Raw genomic sequence first — 21,782 nt, 5'->3', positions numbered from 1 at the left:
GTGAGAAAAAAAGCCCCATAGATTGACATGGGTCCTCTGAAGCCAAATATCTTAGAGAATTAATGTGGGTCCCTGACCACTTGTAGTGATGTGTAGTAACATCTGAAATGTCTGTCCCAAAAGAAATTTTGAAATGTCAGAATTTTTTTTTCGGCTTGAAATAAAAATAATAAAAATGTAGAAATAGAAATATTTTCAGCTGGAATAAAAACAAATAAAGAATTGAAATTTCTGAGACTTTTAAGAAATTAATTTTTCTTAAATTCCACAATTCTGTTTTAAAAAACATGAATATAAGTTTACAGAAGCACTTCATTATTAGCCTTACTGTTTTTGTACATGATATAGAAAATAATTGAAATGAAGTTACATGACCTTAATGAAATTCTACAATTTCCATCATTTTGCATTTGATTGATTGATTTAAATGATACTCAATATGTTCTACTAGAATATGTAGACTTGATTGAGTAATTTTCCAGTGGAATTTTTTTAAAGCCAAAACAATGATATAACTTAATGCTTCTTATTTTTGAATTATCCAAAATTAAATCTCTGACATTCTTTGAGTTGGACCCAAATAAATAACAAACCTGCAAGATACAAAAAAACCCCCAGAAATTTCTAATGAACTCTAATTCTGCTATACAGTTGGTTGGATCCTAAATCATATATGATTCTTGTTATCAAAACACAGTATCTCTTGATTACCTATAGTATCATTTATAGAGTGATGAAGTGATAATACTTGTTTCTGAAAAACCTGTCTTGTTCTAATTAAGCATTACTTTTGTAGGGCCCTTTACACACTTTATTTACTCAAGTTTTTAAGGCGTAGCATTCTGAAATACAGAGTATACATATATTTTAAAAAAGCAACACAACAGAAAGCTCAGAGGAGATGCAAGAATTCTCTTCCACTTTGGCTTATAACTAAAAAGAAAATGCTGGACTGAAATGTGCCTTGCATTTTTTGCAAAGAAACCTCCTGAAATAAATTAGCAAGCACAAAAGGCAGAAATATATTTTACAAAATCAAAGTAAAAAAACCCCAAACAAACAAATCAAAAAAGCAGGACAGATCAAGAGAATGAACATTAGGTATATTCTTCATTTTAGGAAGAGTGACTTTAAGTTCATGTATTAGGTGAAAGTTCTCAAAGCTCATATTGTTATTTTCTCCCAGGGCACTGCTTACTGACAGATTCAACATGCAGAATGCATTTCTGCTGGATTTGATAAAAATACAATTAAAATTTCGTACAAGGGGGTACGCCAAATTGGCCTGCATCCTAGAACCCACTCCAAGCAAAACCTTGAGGAATATATTGTACAAGAAAAGGTCTGTCCCCTGGGATTACCTCCCACTTCCTTTAACCTGATATTTTGCTCATCCTATTATGAGATTCCTCAGAGGGGTGAAACACTAGATTGCCTCATTAAGACTCATCATTTACAAGATGTTGACAAACGTTGGCATTTATCCTGTTGTCATAACAAATGTGAGAAAATGACCACTTGGCAATAAGTGATTCTATGCAATTGCAGGTTGTAAAATAGAAGAATATGGGGGTGGGGGTGTAGGGAGTGGTCTGTGGATAATGGATTAGTATCACTATGTAGCATCTCTGAATAGTTTCTCAAGGCATCATAACAAATCCAGGCTGAAATAAATAATAATGGACAACTTCTTTTTATAGAGTTTTCCACAAGTGCAATCCAAACATTAATTAAGAAAAATGAGAGAATAGCTTTAAGCACAACATAATAATGAAACAGTTGTTATTATCTTACTGGATATCTCATCATGAGTACCCAGCATCCATACAGTCCTTGCTGACAGCCTGAAAATTCTCTGAACTCAGTTTGCCTACAGCTGTCATCTACCCTGAGGCTGATGACAGCATGGCCTTTCTTAATGAGGGTCATCTTGCCCCCTTGGTGTTAGTGGTATGTGAGGTCATCACAGGAGGAGACCCCACAACAGAGATTGCTGAGACAGATTTGGGTGTGAGAGTCCCATTCACACATTTTGGGTGTGAGAGTCCATGCACAAGTGGTTTGAGAAGTGAAAATTTTCTTCCTTTGGAAACACCAACAGTGTGGTCACAAGGTAGTCCTGTAGGCAAAAGTGTATCTTGGAGACAGAATCATCATCCATAAAAGCAGACAAATGTGAAGACGTAAATGCCTAAAAATGGAAGCAGTCCTTATCCTTAAAGCTACATTTAGGATTTCCCTGTTTAGGTGAAGGGCCTTGAACCCTGCAAGTACTTCAGTCTTCTCAGGTGTCCCAGGTTCTGCTTCTGAATATGCATCTCAATTTTGACCTTTTTTAGAAAGCTGACATCTCTAACTATTGTTTTCTTGCAGCTAAATCAAAACAGCAGCAACAACTGATTATCTTAATTATAATGGCTTTATTAACAGACACCAACTGTCTTGTGAGATGAAACCAGTGATACTGCTAGCAGTCAGAATCAAAAGTGACAATAACTTGTTTGCCTAGGGTAGTGACTTGCAGGTGGTTGGTAATTCCATCCTGCTTGACTAATACACTGCCTGAAACACTGCTGTTGTGGTGGTTGTGGGGCTCTAGAAGACACAACAAAATTGTCTTGTCATCAGAATTTACAGCCACTGATTTCATAGTATCTAAATCCTTACTGGGTAATTCAAAGAGTGGCATGTAATTCATTGATTACCATTTCTGTCATCAGTCATTATTGCTCACTTCATATTTCTGATTATTTGATTTGATTTGTGTGTATGTGTGAGTTACTTGAAGCACAGAGAGAGTTTAGGCCTGTTGGAAGATGATGCCCTTTGAACCATGTTTTCAGTTGAGCACTGATGCTCCTATAATACTAAAAAAGGAAAAATGACAGCTCTGAGGGAATCCTTACATTCTCTGGAACACACTACACTTGTGAAGCAAATTATTTTCAACACTAAATATAAATTGCTAGCCATGTCAAATTTCTGTATGGTGTAGGGGACTTCAGCCTTTAAGATAAAGGGTCTCCTTATCTTCTCCTCAGCTGCAGTTAATCCTTGTGTCACAGACTCTCTCAAATCTACTCCTGAATCATTTAGATTGATTCCTTTGAACATTTGTTGCTGCTCCTTTAGATCTGGAGACATCTTATGTATGGTATGATATTTTCCCAATCACAATGCCCTAGAGTGTGGGCTTATCATGCTTTCTCCTTGCCTTTGTACTCTTCTATTTTGTTTATAGTATTTTTAATTGAGTCCTGGACTCCCAATCTGCACTCATTAAACACGGAGCACATAAACACTTGTAAAGTAACAATTAAGTCACAGCCAGGTACTGGTGTTTTCCTCCCTGCTGACTTTACCTCTGATGAATACAATTCATTAACATTTCCATAGCTTTGGTTACCCCATATTGGAATTTAAGTCTGTATTTCCTTACTTATTATTGCTTATTGCCTATTCTAAACACTGCTGCTCCTTTGTTTTTTGTCAGACAGTGCTAACTCGGTGTACCTGCCTACAAGCAATGGTTTCTGAATGCCCCAACCTCAGTGTTTCCTAATGGACTCAAATTACCTGTTCTCCAAAAGATTTTTCCTTGCCTTTGGCAAAACTAAATGCACTCACAAAGTTACATGCAGAAATACACGCAGTATTTATCGATTTCTTCACTGTAGAGCCCAAGTGGAAAATTATCAGCATTATTATTGCAATGAATATAATTGGATTAACAATAATAAGACCATTAACAACAAAAAGACCACTTGGAAAGCTGTTTCTTGCAGAGTGTTGTGTCCAGTGTTCCAGTGATGATGAACAGACTGTTGCCATGGATGTGTTTGAGTCCACCTTGTTGAGGTGGACTTCTCAATTAGTTTTAGGAATTTAATGAATATTTGTATCTCTGATGCACTAGCTTGCTACTCCATTGAGAGTAATTTTTCAAAGGTACAAGGCTGGATTGTGGAGAGATATGAAGGTGGGTTCCACACTTGAAAAAATATCATGTGCAGGTATACATCATGAAGTATAGAGCTGGGTTTCTGGAAAGATCCACATCATTATCTGCATTTTCTCTGCAGACTCATGAAGATGCAGAAGGACATAGGGCAAGATTGTTCATAGTTCTACATGGCATAGCATCTCAGGACAAAGGAATACCTAGAGATGCTGAGCACTATAAAACATACTGAAATGTTTCACTCTTCTAAAAGAACATTTTGCCGAGTAAAGATGGGTGAGAATTTGATTGTGTTTTGTTCTTGGAAAAAATTAAAAACTTGCAAATAATTTTTCACTAATTTTGTAAAATCAAAAATCATTAGTCTCTAAAAAGGCAAGTTTTCTCTGGATGTTTTCTTCTATAACTGTGTGAATTTATGTCAGTAGAAGTGTTCCCATTGAGCATAGAGGGAGTAGGTGCCAGTCCTCTGTGTCCTACCAACACACCTGAAGCAGATGTTCATAACCATACAGTGCTATATGCCCTGTTTGTGCCTCATTGCTGATTCACCACTGTCATCTGTCTTCTAACACACCCTACATCAAGTAGCACCCATACTCCTCTTTGATTTTCTTTTTTAACTCATATGCTTATCTAGAAATCATCTATAAATAAAGGATAATGAACAAAAATGAATTTCACAGAAGCCAATATGGACAATGAAAATAATGAAAACCAGTTTGCTGACACTAAAAAGAAGTTAATTGACCATCTGGAGGTGTGCAAAAACTTTAGTGAATATGGTATAAAAATTGAGTGAGATCTTTTTCGTTGAGTTTACTGGTTTGTTAAATAATGCATTTGTCTTCCTTTTTCACCCTGAATTTTTTGTATTTGTTCATTCAGAATGAAAACCAATTCTAATGCTCGTGGCACCTGCTTCTGCAGATCTTCCTGTACATTCATGATACAATATTCTTGTACACTGTAGCTTGTGCAATTTTCCATATGAGCATATTCATAATAATAACAATATGTACTTCTACTGTAATAATAAATATGAATTAGAACAGTAGTTAAATCTGGTAGGGTATAATTATAGGTTGCCCCGGTGAACTAAATTTCAGTGGGGTTTGGTTCTATGGTTTAGGGTAGTCTCTATTAAATACAGGAAAACTCAGTTAATTAATTAGCTCTTAGTGTTAAATGAGTTTTTTAAGCCTGAGAGACAAGGGGAATGTGGGATTTGTGGGGACTTGACAGTGAACGTTTAGTGATGTTAAACCCAAAGTGACTGTTAATATAGGCTACAGTGCCTGAGAATCAAAAATACAGTTGGAGAGATAAAATAAATAAAGCACCAAGGTTTAACAGGAAATGAAGAATGTTAATTTGCTCTGGATATTCAGATTGTCTTTGTATGATTTAAAATTTTTTATGGCTAAAAATGCCACTGCCAGAATCCCTCATTCTCTAGACATACAGAAGACGCTTACTAAGAGCAACAGGGAAATGTAATTCAAAAATATGAGTGAGTTGACTTTTTCTGAGCATTTATGTTCATTTTTTCTAGGTAGTTTTCTACCGTGTTGAAACTCTTCTTATGAAAAGTTGGACAAGGAAGGCTTTATACTGCTGTCTTTTTCACATAACTTTCTTCTGCAGCAATCTCAGCAAGGATCAGTCCTAGGCTGTGTCAGAAGCCACCCTAAGGTTTCTTCTGCTGAGTGGACTTTTAGCCTCTTGCGCAGGCCTCGCCCTCCTCTTTCCACATGGACATGTCTCTATGCATTATGATGCTTTTCAATCTGACTCCTGCCCTATCTTACCTACCCAGCAAGCTTACTGAAAGGGTATAATGGCACTAGTGTAGCTTGCCAGGGCTCTGAGGGCACCACCATCCTTTCCTGGTCCTGCCTACCACCCCTGATCTCTTTGCACCCTACCCAGGGCCCAGGGCCCAGGGCCCCATGTTACACCCCAGGGCAGTCAGCGTGACTGCAGTGGGGCTGGTGTTCAACTCTTCACAGCCCTGGCAATGGTCCCTGCTGAGCCAGGTCCTGTTCCCTCAGTGAGTCTGATCTCGACCCCCCAGATCACCAACTGTGAGCTGACATTTTGGCCTCACCCTCGCATCTACCTCAGCACCTGGTTTCCCACCTGGTCCTTGCTGTCCCCAGAAAGAGATCATTCTCACCCTAGGTGAATATAACCACATTGCTTTTTTCTTTATTCACATCCTTCCATTTGTATATGTATATTTGTACATTGCATAACCACAGTAGTATCAGGAGTCATTTATGGCCAAATACTGGCATTCATACAGAATTAAATTCATCCTGTTTAACTTTCTGTATCTACAAAGTAGCTGTCTCCATCTTGGTTGGTCATAGAATCATATAATCACAGACTGGCCGGGGTTGGAAGGGACCTTAAAGATCATCTAGTTCCAACCTTGCCATGTCATTCTAGATTACCTTTGTCTTCAGTGGCAATAGGTGACAATATTTCATTTATCTGGTCTATATCATCAATTTACAGTAGTAAACAAAATGTAGCATGGTGTAGGTGGTATGAGGGTGAGTGGGAAGCATGTAGAGGGTCTGAGCTCTTCTGTGCTGCTTCTACACTCCCTCAGTCACTTGAGGCTGCACTACATCTGGAGCGTGTAAAACACCACATGTATTTCCAAAGTGGGGAGTTATGAGTCCCTGACAGCCGCTTCTCCCTGTACTGAGTTCAGTCCTTTGTGATTTTTTTATTTCCATTTTCCACTTGAACCTTATGCTAATTCTGTGCATCATGGGTAGTAGGGTTTATATTTTTGTTTTATCAGTTTGGTGGAGGGACAGTGATCAGGGACCTCTTGAGATGACAGTCTGTCAGATTGTAAATCAAGGAGGATCTCTCCCTTAGCAGCCATAAAGATTAAACAGACTAATGAATCAATGTTTTAGACCATCCACTCTGGGGAGCCTTCACTTAAGTCCCAGCACTGTTGGTCAGGTCAGAAAATGCTCTTTTCTGTCAAATGGTAGGTTTCCCTATGTGATAGTGTGCCTTCATCCTCCTTTGTGCAAGCTGTAAAAAACCTGACAGAGGCAGATGTCAATCCATACTGTTGTGACACTTCCTTGTTCAATTCTAAAACTTTGTGAGAGATTTCACCATCCAGTAACTAGCAAGAGAGAAGAGGCTGTGTTTGCTAATTTTGCAGAAATGAGTTTAAAAGTTCACCTTTTATTTTTCCTTTGTTTAGGAAATATTTTCTGTTGAAGAGTGACCTGTTTATAACCATGCCCTCTCCACAAAACACCCAACCCTTTTGTCTTTTGTTTATGATATTTGATGTCTCATGGGCACTTTATCTGAATCTTTGTTCAGTCTCTTAAAATTAATAATACTACATGTGTAATTTCATTCTTAAACACCTTTTTGTTTTTTAAGCTAAAATCTTTATGGAAGTACTGAATCCTGTTAAATTTAGCAACAGTTCAGTGATACCGAAATGGCCATAAATTACAGCATATGCACTTTGAAGCAGATGTTCTGTTAAAGTTCAAATGTTCTGTCCATCTCTCTGACAACTGAAGCAATGATGTTTAAAATGACCCTCATGCCATTAGAAAACCATAATTTGATGTAGAGAATAAGATACTCATATTAATTTGTATTACACTGAAGCAACATACATTAATAAATAAATATAATTTTAAAAAATGGTTGTTTTATGTAAATAATCTGTTAGAGATTTTTTAGCAGAACAAATTTTTTCATGATAATTTTTGAGAATCAAAATTTTGTGTGCAAGAAATACTCAAAATAGTAAATGCACTTCATTCAACACCTCCTCAGTTATTTTTCTAATTTGAGCCAGTAAATGAATATGCTTGTCATCTTTGTTTTGATACTGTTTAAAAACACAGACCTGTAATGCAAGAGATTCAGTGATGAAATGGAAAAATAAATAACTGCATTAAAAATGGCACTGCCCAGATGGTCCCATATAGAAGTTCTGATCTGAGTACTTACTAATTAAAGAGAAGGTGACTGGAATCTAAATCTATCTTCTAATTTTATATCTGACCCTTATCTACACATGAGGGACATGAACACATTTAATTTTTGAACATAACCCAAAAAAGCACTTAAGCAGGTGCTTAACTATAAACTGATGTTTGACTCTTACTACCATAAGTAGAGATGATTTACTGAATGTGGACCATGGAGGAATTTTAAGGCTAGGTCCTAATTTTGCCAGATAATGGAAACTGATCATGATTTATGAATCTGAACCTATTTTTTCTATGATGACATTAAGATATCAGGCATTTTGTGTCCATGGAAGCTGAAAAATACTTCAAGATATGCTAAAATCCTTTCATTAACAACATATGAGTTTTCTGCAAGGTAACCCAGTTTACTGTGCTTCTTCTACCCTCTTACAGAATTACTGGTTTTTGGTTGAGAGAAAATTGCAGTCTGCAGAACTTATTCTTTTGTTCCATTTACATATATGTGTAAATCCACTGTTGGAGAAAGATAAAATGTTACTAAACTGAACTTGAAGTAGAGAAGCTCAAACACAGTTTATTCAACAAGAAAATCTATGTGTTTTGCTTAAACATCATTTGAAATATGAAATGAATGTTAGACAAAGAAACAGGAAAGAAATCTTAAAACTGATCATATCTTTCATGACAAGCAGCAGCACAGTGCCTATAGTGGGTAAACAATCTAGACTCAATAATTTTTCACCCTTTTAAATTTATTGCCATGTCATGCAGACTTCTAATCAGTGATTTGTTTATTGAGAAAACAAACTCTATCAGCAAGTAAGAAACTTATAAGTAAACACCTACAAAAAAGTAAAGGGATTCCTCCCTGATCTGGGTTCTTGTTAAGCCAAATCTCTCCTCCCTGCCTTCTTGATCACTTTTTCCTGCATTTTTCCTACGGATTACACTCAGGCAATCCCAGTTCCTTAGATGAGGAAATGTGTGGCCCAGAAGGTTTTGGTTTGTGTTCTTAATGTTTTCTGTCTGCTTCTCTTCACTTGTTAATGTTTTTCCTCTTCCCCAGCATGGCTCAGCAATGGCCACTACCCCTAAGGGTACCCTTACTCTGATGGAAGTCCTCACTCTGATGGGAGTCACCCAGTAGTAAAGGCTCTCAAGGATGTCCCTGCCCACAGCTGCGGTACCTCAGGCATGCCCCTTTGCCTCTGTGGGTTGCCCATGGCTGCAGTCCCTGGAAGGTAGCACTCCATCATGGAGTGCCTCCTTCCAAGAATGTGTCTCCAGCCATGTCCTCAGCAGCTTCTCTCTCTGCCTGTCTCCAGCCACATGTCCCCAAGGACATCTCCCCATGTCTTTCATGCCCCTCATGACTGCAGCTTTTTCACAAACATGTGAGAGCTGGTCTGTGGGGTGCTGCCCTGAAGGGCTGCAGGTTTCAACACCTGATGGTGTTCACCCTGCTCTCGTCAGCTTGAGAGCTGACTGAACCTGTCTGTGACTATCACAGGACAGCTTGCAGCTGCTTCCCACACAGGGCACCCTGCAATTTGCTAAACAATCACTGGCAATTATGGCCTAGGCAGTGGGCCTTCCATCAAGATCTTTCCTCTTGGGAGAAGGCTTTGTCTCAGAGATGAGACAATACTACAAAAACTCATGACCATGTTGTGTCATAGCACCTGCGGGGAAGGGTTCATCCTAAGCAAAAAGGAAGCAATTCTGATGTTATAAATTATTTTATACTCAGTAATACTTTGAGTCAGGGGAGCCCATCTTCAACAGTTCATAAACAAAAATCAGATTATAAACTTCACTAAATCCTTTTTTTTTGTAGATCAGTTTTAATAGCGGCATGCAGTAGGGATAAAAAATAGAGGTTTAAAAGAAAAATACAGAAACCAAGAACAGTGGGAAGATATTCAGTGACATTCCCACTACATAACAAACCATATCCTGGAACAACAAACCAAAATACTTAAAAAGATTCTTAAATATTTTAATACTTAAGGACATGTATTTTCTTGTTTACTAATAATCAACTCTTACACAGCATCTATTCATTCAATTGCCTGTGCAGTTGAATCAATGGAGCTTTCACTGTCTGTCCCCAAGCTTGCAGAGATAACACACAGCCACTTGACCTTAGAATGTAATGGGGAGCACAGAAGAAACTCAAAACCTCCAGGACAATGACCATAGTTTTTGCATTTCCAATGTGTAACAACATAGCATTCTCATCTTTGTGCTATCTTCAGTACTTTACTGTTTTTTGTTTTATTCCACATTGTTCTGAACTTCCATTATTTTACACTTATATGCGCATGTTCACACAACTCTACTATAAATTTTTATCTGATACTATCCCAGATAAAACACATGAAAGCTGCCACTGTGTATACTAGTTAACTGAGCACTGGTAGGCTGAGAAAGGAAGTACACCATGAAAGGGAAGGAAGTCAGTCACAGCACAGCAAACTGTTCAGAATCATCTTGTCACTGAGGACTGCTGACCTTCTGTCCTCTCCAGGCTGCTTCTGCTCCCAGACTTCGTGGCCATTCAGTCCGTTTGATGAGTTCTTATGATGAGATAAAAATTTTCATTCCTCACAGTACATCTGAAAGTCCAGCTGCAGGGTTTCTGTTTCTCTTGCAGGAGTCTAGCTTCCATGCAAAAGGGCAATTTAAGTCTCACCATCTTTATGACAAGAGCAAAAGGAACTAGACTGGACTGTTATTTGCCCTATTAAACCAACAAGAACCTCAGCAACCAGCTTTGTGAGGGCCAGTACTGTAGCTCCACTGCTTTCACTTTGGGGAGAATATGTAAACAACAGCTGGGGGAAAAAAAAAATAATAGAAAAAGGAACGTCTATATTAGACTTTCTGACACTGCTAACATCAAAGATAAGTGAACAAGGCAGGGTTTCCTGAATCAAATAATGAGCTACAGTAAATATAAAAGATCAAACCAAGGATCACAATGCTTTTTTCATGCCTCCTCTGTATCTCATAAAGAATTCTGTTGCTTCCATAAGTACTGCATGAGATTTAAGAGTTCAACTTTTAAATTTAGCCTACAGTTAAATCTCCAACTTCTATAGGGAGGCAGAATAGTTGAACAAATGGATGTTTTTTACCAAAAATCTATCTGTGATTAATACTCTTCATGTCACTAATGGGCATGTGCAAGTTTTAAAAACTGATAGGAGTGCATGTAACAGCCCTAATAGTGACAATGAATGCTTCTAAACACCATTGCAACAGCTGCTGTCTAACTGGGCCGTTGATCCTTGCTGTGGAAAAGGCTTTTCCTCTTTCCAAGGCAGAGCAGCTGGGAGAGTATTCCTCTGAAGTTTAACACACATTGAAGCAACAAAGCAGTTCCACTGCTGTCAAACGACCATGGTGCCAAATACCGAAAATTTTCAGGTCATCAGAAAGTAGGTAATGAAATTCTGGTCCTATTAAATCTTATGGGAATGATGTAATTTTACTGGAGCCAGGTTTTCACCTATATTGTAAAATGAAATCCCAATCAAATTATTCTAGGAAAGTTAACTGTTGATTACATTACTGCATTCATTAATGTCTCTATTAATCTTCCTTTCACAAGATAGAAATCAAATAATTAAATATTGCACATTTGTGTTTTAGTGAAATGCAAAGGAAAGGTAAAGGCATGATCTGAAAAGTAAAGATATTTTCAAGTTTAAAGAACCATGTGATCTGTATATCACGGCATGAAGAAAAAAAGATAAGGGGCTATATCAAAGATCTGTAATTGGATTAGAAAATGATATAATCATATGGTGTCTTTATTCTTTAGATTAAGCCATTGTCTACCAGAAATGAGGGAAAAAAAAAAGAACAGAAATTAAAAAGACAGAAAGCAAGGAAAGAAATATGTCTTCTATTTTTTCTAAGACAAGAAAAAACAAACCAAAGAATACTCAGAGACTGGAAGATGGGACAACTTGATACTGGCAAAAGCCACTTACATCTCTCTTTCAAGCTATATTTTGCATTCACTCTTTTTGATATTCTAATTAAGTAACTCTGATTGCTAAACTCCAGCCTTACTTAGAGTAGCACCATGCTAACTCTGTCAGCTGGGATTACTGCACATTATATTCTGTAACTTTTTTCCAGGTCCTGGAGAATAAGAATTACCAAAGCTGCACTTTCATTGTGCATGTGATTAGTAATAATCATAGGTATCTGAGGAGAGCATCCAGTAAGGAAATCACCTAAAGAGCAGGAGTCTCCAGGTGAATTTATCTTCTGTTACTTCCTATACCTTAAACACAGCCTAGGTAACATGAGGAGGGAGTCCAGGTGTAGAGCTGAAGATCAGATTATGGCCTTGCCTTCAGCAGACCATCCTAGAGGATGCCTACCCCTATACTCCCCCCAGCAACAGCATCTGCAGTGCCTCACTCCCCTGACAAACCTGGTTGGGACTGACTGGAAGTAGGTGATAAGAGTTCATGTGAGATCAGAGAGAGCAAGAGAGGCTGTGGTCTTAATGAGGGTGGTCCTGGCTGTCCTGTGAAATTGCAGAGGCCTGGGGATCTTGAAGCTGGGTATAAGCTGAAGGTTGCACATGAAAGCAGAGCTGCTTACAAAGCAGGGTGAATGTAGTTAGGAGCTGAGGTAGTAAAGAAGTTATGGATTTGTAGTCTTGGTTTGGAGAGCTGTATGGAGGATAGATAGGGAATGTGGCACCTTGCCACATGATTTTGAAAGGTGATTCCTAGAAGCAAAATATTTCCCCTTTATCTAAGCTCTGTAAATACATAACAAGGATAACAGAGAAAAAACAAATGTAAGCTAGACTGTTCCTGCCAAAGCACATTCTTTGGAGCGCAAATCCTCCTGCAGTGAAAGCTGACCCTCCTGGAAAGGCTGGAGATGTGGCAATCCTTCTGCATTAACGAGGCACGGTTAACCAAATACACAAATAAGCTGAAAACCACAAGAACAAAATCTCACTGTTTCCATATGTGTCTTGGCTATGTACACTTTGTGGTTGTGCTGATGAAACTGCTGCATATTATACGAAGTCTGTTAACTATGAGCTAGATATGAGCGTGACCACATTTCTTGTTGATTTTGACACAATCCTTGAAACCACCCAAAAAGACAGCTTTAAAAGGATGCTTAAGAAAGTTGTCACTTGTTTCAATTGGTAAGTTCCACATTGCCTTTGTGGGCAGTCAGGGAACATAGTAAAAGAAAGAAAGAAAGTATCCCCCATATGCAAACAAAGACAGGAAAACAGGCTAGCAAGTTTCTATCATATTACAGAGGCATAACTGTAATAGTTCCAGCAAAGTGATGTTAACTACCAAAGAGGGACAGGAGCTCTCCAGAAAGTCAGAGTCTGTCATGGAGAATGTTCATAATAAGAGAAATAAGCCAACTTGTGCATTTACTTGGATATGACATCACTGACAGCCAATTAGAAAGTTCCATTTGTGTCATTTCATAATAAAGAAAAGACTATTCAGCACTCACTGCATCAAAGAACACATGTCACAGAGATTTGCACAGAAATGGGTTGATTAATTTTTAATGAATTATACCAGGAGAAGCTTCCTTGTATAAATTGCTGTGAGAATACCAGTGATAACCCATGCTTGAATAAAGAGTTTATATACATGTGGATTCTACAACCACAGACACACTGAGCAAAATTGAACTAAAAATTGTGCTGCTCACCCTAATCTATCCAGTTCATAGCAGCAGTAAAAGCAGCGTGGGGTGCACAGTACTGCAGGTTTTAAAGACCATTTTATTCACTGGAAGTGTGCCCCATAACTAGCAGAGTGCTTTCCCACTGTCTTTGTTTTCACTTCAAGAGTGGATGTCACTCTTGAAAACAGGCCTTTGCTGAATACTGCCTGGTCTCAGCACAGCTTTTAAATTCTGTAACACACCCTACAAGTTTTCACATTTTTGTGGCTGAGTAACCTTTTCTTTCATGGGATCAGTCAGCTGATATGCAGGCTAAACAGAGCATCATTCTGGACCAAAAATGTGCTGCAAAAGGGCTTTGTTGGTATTTCAAGGTGTGTAAAGGAAAAAAGACATTTTAATAATGATGTTAGGAAAACACCAGCTCTACATGACCTTGGAAAAGACAGGTAACTGACCAACTGTGAAGTGAGGCATGGGGCTGTGGTGCTACTGTCCATGTGTTTATAGACAAGTAGTCTTCAGACTCACAGCAGGCCTTTCACACTAGCTATGGATATTCTTGTCTTGGTGCAGGTGTCTAGCTCATTACACATAAATGAGACTTTCTTAAAATTATTACAAGTGCACCTCTTTGAGAAGTGAGCACATCCAGGGTTTGATCAATTTCCAGCATACATGATTCCTTTCAAGAATCTGCAAAAGTTTTGAGAACCCCTAGATTTCAACATGAAACAAAGGTATTATGAATTCTGAACTAACTTTTGATTTAAGCTGATTTGAGGAAAGGCACAGAGTACTGACTTAATAGCTTGAACTTAAAACAGTAAAGATGGACCTTTTTATCTGTTCTGTACAAACTTTGGTTGTATAATAGTAAATCTATATGTGAGGTTGCTTTCTACAAAATCAAAGGTATCAGGCACCTTCCTTAATTCAAGCAATACAAAGCCTACTCATGTTATTCTAGTCTGCTAATGGTGGTTTAGAATTGGGATCTAGACTGTTGAAATGCAAGGAAAGTATGAACAAAAATTCTTGTGTGCTTTTGATATTGAAATGAACTGGATAAAAGCAGGGTGCTTATAGATTCCTTATATAGAATCCTATATTAAAGAAAATACATTTCTAAAATAGAGTGAACTGATTTTAAAACAGTTTTGTGCATTTAATATTTAGAGCAAGTGCCTGAAAAGCATTTTCTCTTTTAGTTCCTTGTCATATATGTTCAGGATTCATTATGTTACTTGGAGGCAACCAGGTGAATTTCCTCTGACTGTTGTTCATGCTGATCAAGGAATGCCAACGAATAGTGAATTTTTATTTTAATTGATCTGACTGGAATGAGCTGCCACTCTTCTTTGCATATGAGCATATCTCTTTATGGAGATTTTGGTTACATTTTGTGCTCAGAATAATTTAGGATTAAAGGAAAAACTGTGGGTTCAAATACAGAGTTTTCTCACTAATATGTTTTATTCCTGCATCGAGCACTGCCATAAATCAGAGAGGGAATACCTTAGAGTGGCAACTGTAGAAAACAGAAGAAAAAAGGTCTCATTAAAATTAATGCATAGTAGTCTATAGATTAAATTAAAAGCCAACAGGATCTCAATGCATTGCAATTGGCATTCCTGAATTAGCAGTTCTTGTTACCAGAAGTGAAAAATATTTGCACTGAGAAATTTGCCTTTTTTATTTTACTGCCATTCTTCACATACAGTTTGCTATAGTTTTAAAATAGACAAGCAAAGAAAGAAAGATTTATTTGACCTACCTGTAAGCCTTGAAATATGTATTTAGCACAGCTGTTCTTTTGTGTTTAAACTCATCACAAAAATGCAGCTTTAATGTAACCCACCATTGATCTGCAGTAAGTGGAAACAAAATCTCTCCTTAATTAGTATCATCCAATCACTTTTTTACATTTCTACAGAACACACACTGTGAACTGTTTAATGGACTATTATTTAGAAGAGTGGCAAAGAGCTTGCAAAAAAAAAGGGCATATAGTGAAAATAAAAACTAGCTGTGTCAATGAAAAATGTGTTGCAAAATAATGGAAAAAAAGATGTTTCATTAAGATGGGCTTCACTGGCATTTTACTGTATAGATGAACACTGCTCCAATTACTGCCAACAATGGGGAAAGAGATAGAGAGATATAGATTCATTACTTTCAACACCCTTAACTGTCTACCACTGAATTCGCTTATCTGTTCCTTTTTCTACAGGACCTGTGTGGAGGGGGGAAGGAATAAACAAAGAACTGAGTAGAGTGAATGTGTCACAAATTACCACAAACACACTGTGACTCAATGCACTTTTCATTTCTCTCCTCATTAACTGTGTCTTGCTCAAAATGAGAGACTGGGTCTAAACATAATCAAGTCCCACAGATAACAATTGACTTGACTGCTGGGGCAGTCATCACCTTCTAGCTACTGGGAAATAAATTTAGAAATAAAATGAGTTAAAATAAAATTCACTCTGCTCTCTTTTCTGTGCTCAGATAATTTGAAGGCCATCAAGGCCTGCAGAAACAATCCATCTCTCTGTGAAAAGGAAAGCAGCCTGTGCCACTACCAATAAGGCATGTCTTTAGTGTTATCAAGAGTAAGTATAATTACACAGTGGAAAGGCCATCAAAGTGTCTTGGGTGCTGGTATTTTTTTCCTGAGGTCTTCATCAATAGTGCTGTCTGAGTGAAAAGAATAAGTGGGGGGGAAAAGGGAAAAAAATAATATCCTCCAGATTGGTGTGACTGACCTGCAATCTAGTAGAGCACATTATAATTTGAGAGCAGTAGGACAATTCAATAAAAATTTTGCTGTCTTCCACTTTAAATCAGGAAGGATTAATTTCAAGAATCTGTCTGGATGCTCTTGTGGTCTCCGTTTTGTCGGTACTGAAATTTCTTTTCTAAGAGGCTAAAGGACTTCCTGTTGCAGCATATTTGTACTTGCCAAGGCTCTTCCCTTACCTCTAATAGCAATCAGTTTCTGGCTGGCAAAGGGAAGGTAGGACTATTTGTTTCTGTTGAACAATCTCCCTAGTCTTGCACTTTTTATTTGGATAAAACATAAGTGAAGTTAATTTGTTTGCTGTATTTCTATCAAGAGGAGCCACACCCTGAAGCACAGGTTTTAGTGGAATTCCATTAAGTAAAATACATACACAATATGTCTGACACTGTTTCACAAGATGGGAAGTCAGAGCTTTATGCCTGCCACTTGGCCTGTGGTGCCTTACTCTGTTTAGTAAATGTTCTTGCATGGAGTACCCCTGATCTCTGGGGAGGAGGGTGCATGAACCAGTCACAGGAAGATCTGTGTGTATGCACAGAGCTAGTGCAAGCAGCTTGCTAGTTGATTATCTGATAATGAAACTACTCTTAAGAACAGGGAATAACTCAAAACCTAGCTATTAACTTGCTTCTGGCAGTCTTCTGTTTAATGAAAACAATGTTAGTAACTGTGGTATAAGTCCTGAAAATAATCACTAAGTCTGATAATGAAAACCAATCATCTAAACATCAGTGTCCCCAGAAATCATGTTGTTCTTGGAGCTTTCCTCTTCTGTGGCTACTACATCTGGAAATCACAGTGTCCAAAATGATGGTAACTGTTTGCTCTAGGGCAAATTAGATCATTAAAAAGCTTTAACCAGTCAGAGGACATTTAAGTCTGCCTCAGTGGTTTGTTTCTGTTCACAACATGAGTATGTTTTCCAAACCTCAATTTTATTAGATTTATTACAAGAAACAAGATTAATTGGGCTGCACTGCTTCAACAAAATCCTGATTCTTAAATAATAATTATACATTTCCTGGAGTCCAAAAGAACTGAAGTAGAGCAGATCCAGCAATGTGGCCAAACATAACAAATTGAGAAGAGCGAGAGTGAAGAAGTATGACTGAGAGAATGCATATGTGAAATCTCCCTGATATATATTCTTCTAAAGCTTCAAGTTTTTATTGGCTAACTGGCAAAGTAATTTCTTTTCCTTAGATTTTTTTGGACACCAGTGTTGCCTAGAATTTGGGGGAGAAAGGGTGTGAGTTTTTTTTCCAAAAAGCTCTGTGATTAAAGTCTCACTTATGACAGTGAGCCCTGATGATTACAGGGTCTGGCCTGCCCAGATCTAGCTGAACTGAGAGTCAACAGCACAGACTGTTGAACCACAAGTAATGCTCCTGAGGAAACTGGGATGCACAGCACTGGTAAATGGTTGAACCTCTGCCTTTATTTAGCAGTTCCATTGTACTGCCTGAAAGGACACAGTAACTGGAACACACTTAGAGCACGTCAGCTGTGTTCCTTCTGGAATATGTCTTTATTGCTGTCACAGAGGTAGCAGAGATACAATGTCAGGGTAGTGCATAGACACTAAGTTAGTGATAAAGGAGGTGGCTTCAGACAGTAGCTGAATGGGAGCTGCAGCTGTACAGATCCCACAAAGGCTGTGTTAGTCTGTGTAGCTGCTCTTGTGACTGGGGTGTATAACTTAGTACAGTCTAAGCTTCAGTGGTTTCCAGCACATAAAACAAGCAAGCAGGATTAAAGAATTTTATTTTTGTTACATTGACCCTTCCAAAAAGTAGATTTGTACTTTCTAATCCATTTTTGCTAGTGTGTTGGAAGGCCATTTATGCCACAAAATTTTTGTTCTAACAAATAACTGAGACATAAATCCAGCTAATATGAGATGAAACCAGTTCAGACACAACAGAAAGAAACTCAATAAAAATAAGGTAAGTATTTTTTATGTGTAATCATAACCTCTTAACAATAAAATTCATCACCCAAGTGATGAATTCTCTATCTTCTGGAATCAGAAGTCTGTGATTCCCTGCTGGATTAGTGGGCACTAACAGAGTCCTTCCATTTAGTGCTCTATTTGATGTCCAATTAACCAAATAAGCAGTGAAATCAGTTCCAAAAATTGCATGGCTTCCTGCCATTCTCACAGATAAGCACAATGCAGAGACACTTCTAATTTACCTGAGCTGAAGAAGAGGCATAGCAGATATCCATGTTGCTGGAGCCTATCTCTTTCAACTATTCCTGTGGAGCATGTTTGCAACTGCCCTTCTTTTTTTTTATTGCTGGCTAACATGGCTGTAACCTGTAAAAGATGGCTCAGCTGTTTTCAAAAGGTGGATGACAGTGGGCTCCACTAGCATTTCCACTTTCCAATCACTATGTCATGGTCATGAGCGAGAAAGTAGACTAAATAGAGAAAACCAGTTTTGAACTGAGTACTGTTTTACATACCATTCTACAAAGACATGTAGATATAATGCCTAAGAATATAAAGTAATGGCAGGCTTGGCAGTGTTTGGTCAATGATTGGACTCTTTGGTTTTAAAGGTCCTTTCCAAACTAATTTATTCTGTAACTCTATGTAACTGATACTTTTTCCAGTGTTCATGTTTTCAAAGTTTTCCTTAAGTTTGGAGTATACCAATACTTTAGTTATGTTTGAGATTGTTTATTTACCTAAAGGTCTGTTCTGGGCAGACAAACAGCAGGAGAGTCATTTATGATCCATATACATCATTATGTTCCCAAAAATCCAGAAATCACTGAACATGGCTTCCAAACAAAGTTTAATAAAAATATAGGTATTTCTTTGAGCTCAGGATTCATAAATATAAATGGCCTGTATCATTTTCAGTTTTTCCATGTGAGTATTATTTGGCATAGCTTCATGCTGTGCTGAAATTGTGGGTTTTTAGATTATTGCTTTTTAGAAAAATCTGGTTTTGGCACACACATACAAACACACAAATTGGAAAGGGAAATATTTACATTGTGAAATTAAACTTGTTCACATCTTCAATGATGATTTATTAAAGAAAAGTATATGGCAAACCACAGAATAGTGACATGTACCCTGGGTTTTACATTCCCTGTACGAAACAACCACAAAACTCATTTGAAAACAAATAGTACTATAAAGACTTAAAGAAAGAAAATGAAGCATTTGCATGTATAAAATACCTCATACAACACATCTTCATTCTGGAAGGCTAAAGAGAACGAAATGTTTCTCCAAATAGCTTTTCAAGGGCATTATTTTTTATGGCCAGGATGTTTCTGTTTCTGTAGGCACCTATAATATGCTGTTGGATTACTTCATTGAGCGGCTGTTAGGTTAAGTACAATACTTTCAGTGTTGAAGTATTCAGTGGACGATGAAAGCTCAACACAAGAAAGAAAGTAAACAACAGGGAAGTTATAAGTGTTTTGTGGCAGGGTGGAGAAAGCAAAGCAGTATAAAGGACTACACAATATGCTGCTTAAATATTTATGTTTTATTATGCTATCCACTTATATGCAAAATTTATTATTAAAAGTCATATGATTTATGCTAGACAGTTTATGCTCATTTTATGGTCAAATTCCTGTATAGATATAGACATCTGAAGTATATATATGCTTCTGTTAGTTAAAATAAATCCATTTGTGGCCAGTGGAGACTAATTCATAGTTTTAAGTGGCAATTCATCTGACCTTCTTTGAGGACTTTGTGGAGCAAAAGCTAAAATGGACATCTGTTTTCTCTAAGAGAAAAGTGTAGTCGGAACAGCTCACATGTAGATAACTACATGAAGAAGTATCCTGGCCCCACTGTCGGCTACAATACACAAAACAGGCATGCTGTGAATGTAGATACCAAGAGAATAATACTTAAACCAAGTACTGGACATTAGCAGGAAAAACAGAATCGCAGAGACACTTGAAAGTTAGGAAAGCTTCTGACTGCTGAAAAATTATAGCTTGTGTAAGTCTCCAGGCATGTCTGGTGTTCTCCAAAGCAAATGTTTCTCTGCATCTCTGAACAGTACTGGAAGGTCCCACTGTGAAATAATTATCAGCCTGGCTACAACACTCTCAGTTTTCTAGCCAGAATCTGAAGGAGAAGGACAATTATGAAGGGCCAACTCTGGTTGTTGCCAGAAGAGACACTAGGGCAGGAAACACCAACACAAAGGATTAGTATCCAGGCTGGCAGCAGGTAATAGTATTGTGTTACCAGTAGGGTAGAAGGGAAGACAATTATGAAAGCCTTCTGAAACCTGCTAATTTATCTGGAATAAAACTGTATTAAAGGTGTGTGGCAGTTGCTCTATTAGTTTAAAAAACTAAAATGTGAATAACTTGCTTTCATAAATAACACTGATAAAAAGTGATAGAAAAGGGAGCTATGGAAGGAAGAAATTGGAATACACTGTACAGAGTACAGTGCAATAGATTTTCAAGGTCAATGTAATTCCTCTTTCTAAACATGTTGCACAAAGTGGAATAGGAATATCAGAGGTTTGTATTTCCATCTGTTTGCTTAAAACCAGGTCTGTGCTCCAGCATGAACAGGCAAAGCTCTGATGAGCTAGAAGTACTTTGGTTCACGATGCACCCTCTAACAATGCCATAGTATGCTGATTTCCTTATGATAATTGTTAAGGGTTTTATAAGTTTTAATAGTCATCACATGGTCACAAGCTGATTTTATGAAACTTTGTTCATTAGGCTCAGCAAAGCACTGCAGCATGAGTAAGAATTTCTAATTGAGTTTAGTAATAGGCTGAAAAGGTAGTTATCACACGAAGCAAATACAAAAGCAATGTAAAGAATTTTATTTTGTTTAGAATTGAAATCTGGCAGCAGTTTTATCCTGAGTCTTAAAGAAACATGTAGTAAGCATTTAAATCAGTGTACCCATGAACTGCTGAGATCAAAAGTTAGCAGTGGTATTATTTGTGAAGTATGAGTGACCTTTGTGAATCTGTTTCAAGGCTCGGGTAGTCTAGAATTGATTGAGCTTACTCCAAGCATTTATGGACAGAGCTGAATAAAGGCAATAGGTACCTTGGAATAAGACTTACCAGTGCCTAACTAGAAAACTGATTCTGACAACACTGTATCAGCTGGTAACTAACCTCTGAGTTTTACCAGTAGGGTCGACCTTCAGACTCAGAAATCTAGGTTAATTTACCTAAATGCAAGAGTCTATGAGTATGCTAATGGATAAGCCTCTTAAACAGTATAAGCCTGGTGTACAGCTCAGATGTTCAAACATATTCAGCTAATGATGTTTAGGCATCCTAGAGTACCTCAG

The sequence above is a fragment of the Cyanistes caeruleus genome, chromosome 3 (genome assembly GCF_971803275.1).
Source record: "Cyanistes caeruleus chromosome 3, bCyaCae1.hap1.1, whole genome shotgun sequence".
NCBI classification, from domain to species: domain Eukaryota; kingdom Metazoa; phylum Chordata; class Aves; order Passeriformes; family Paridae; genus Cyanistes; species Cyanistes caeruleus.
This window is presented reverse-complemented; position numbering follows the sequence as displayed.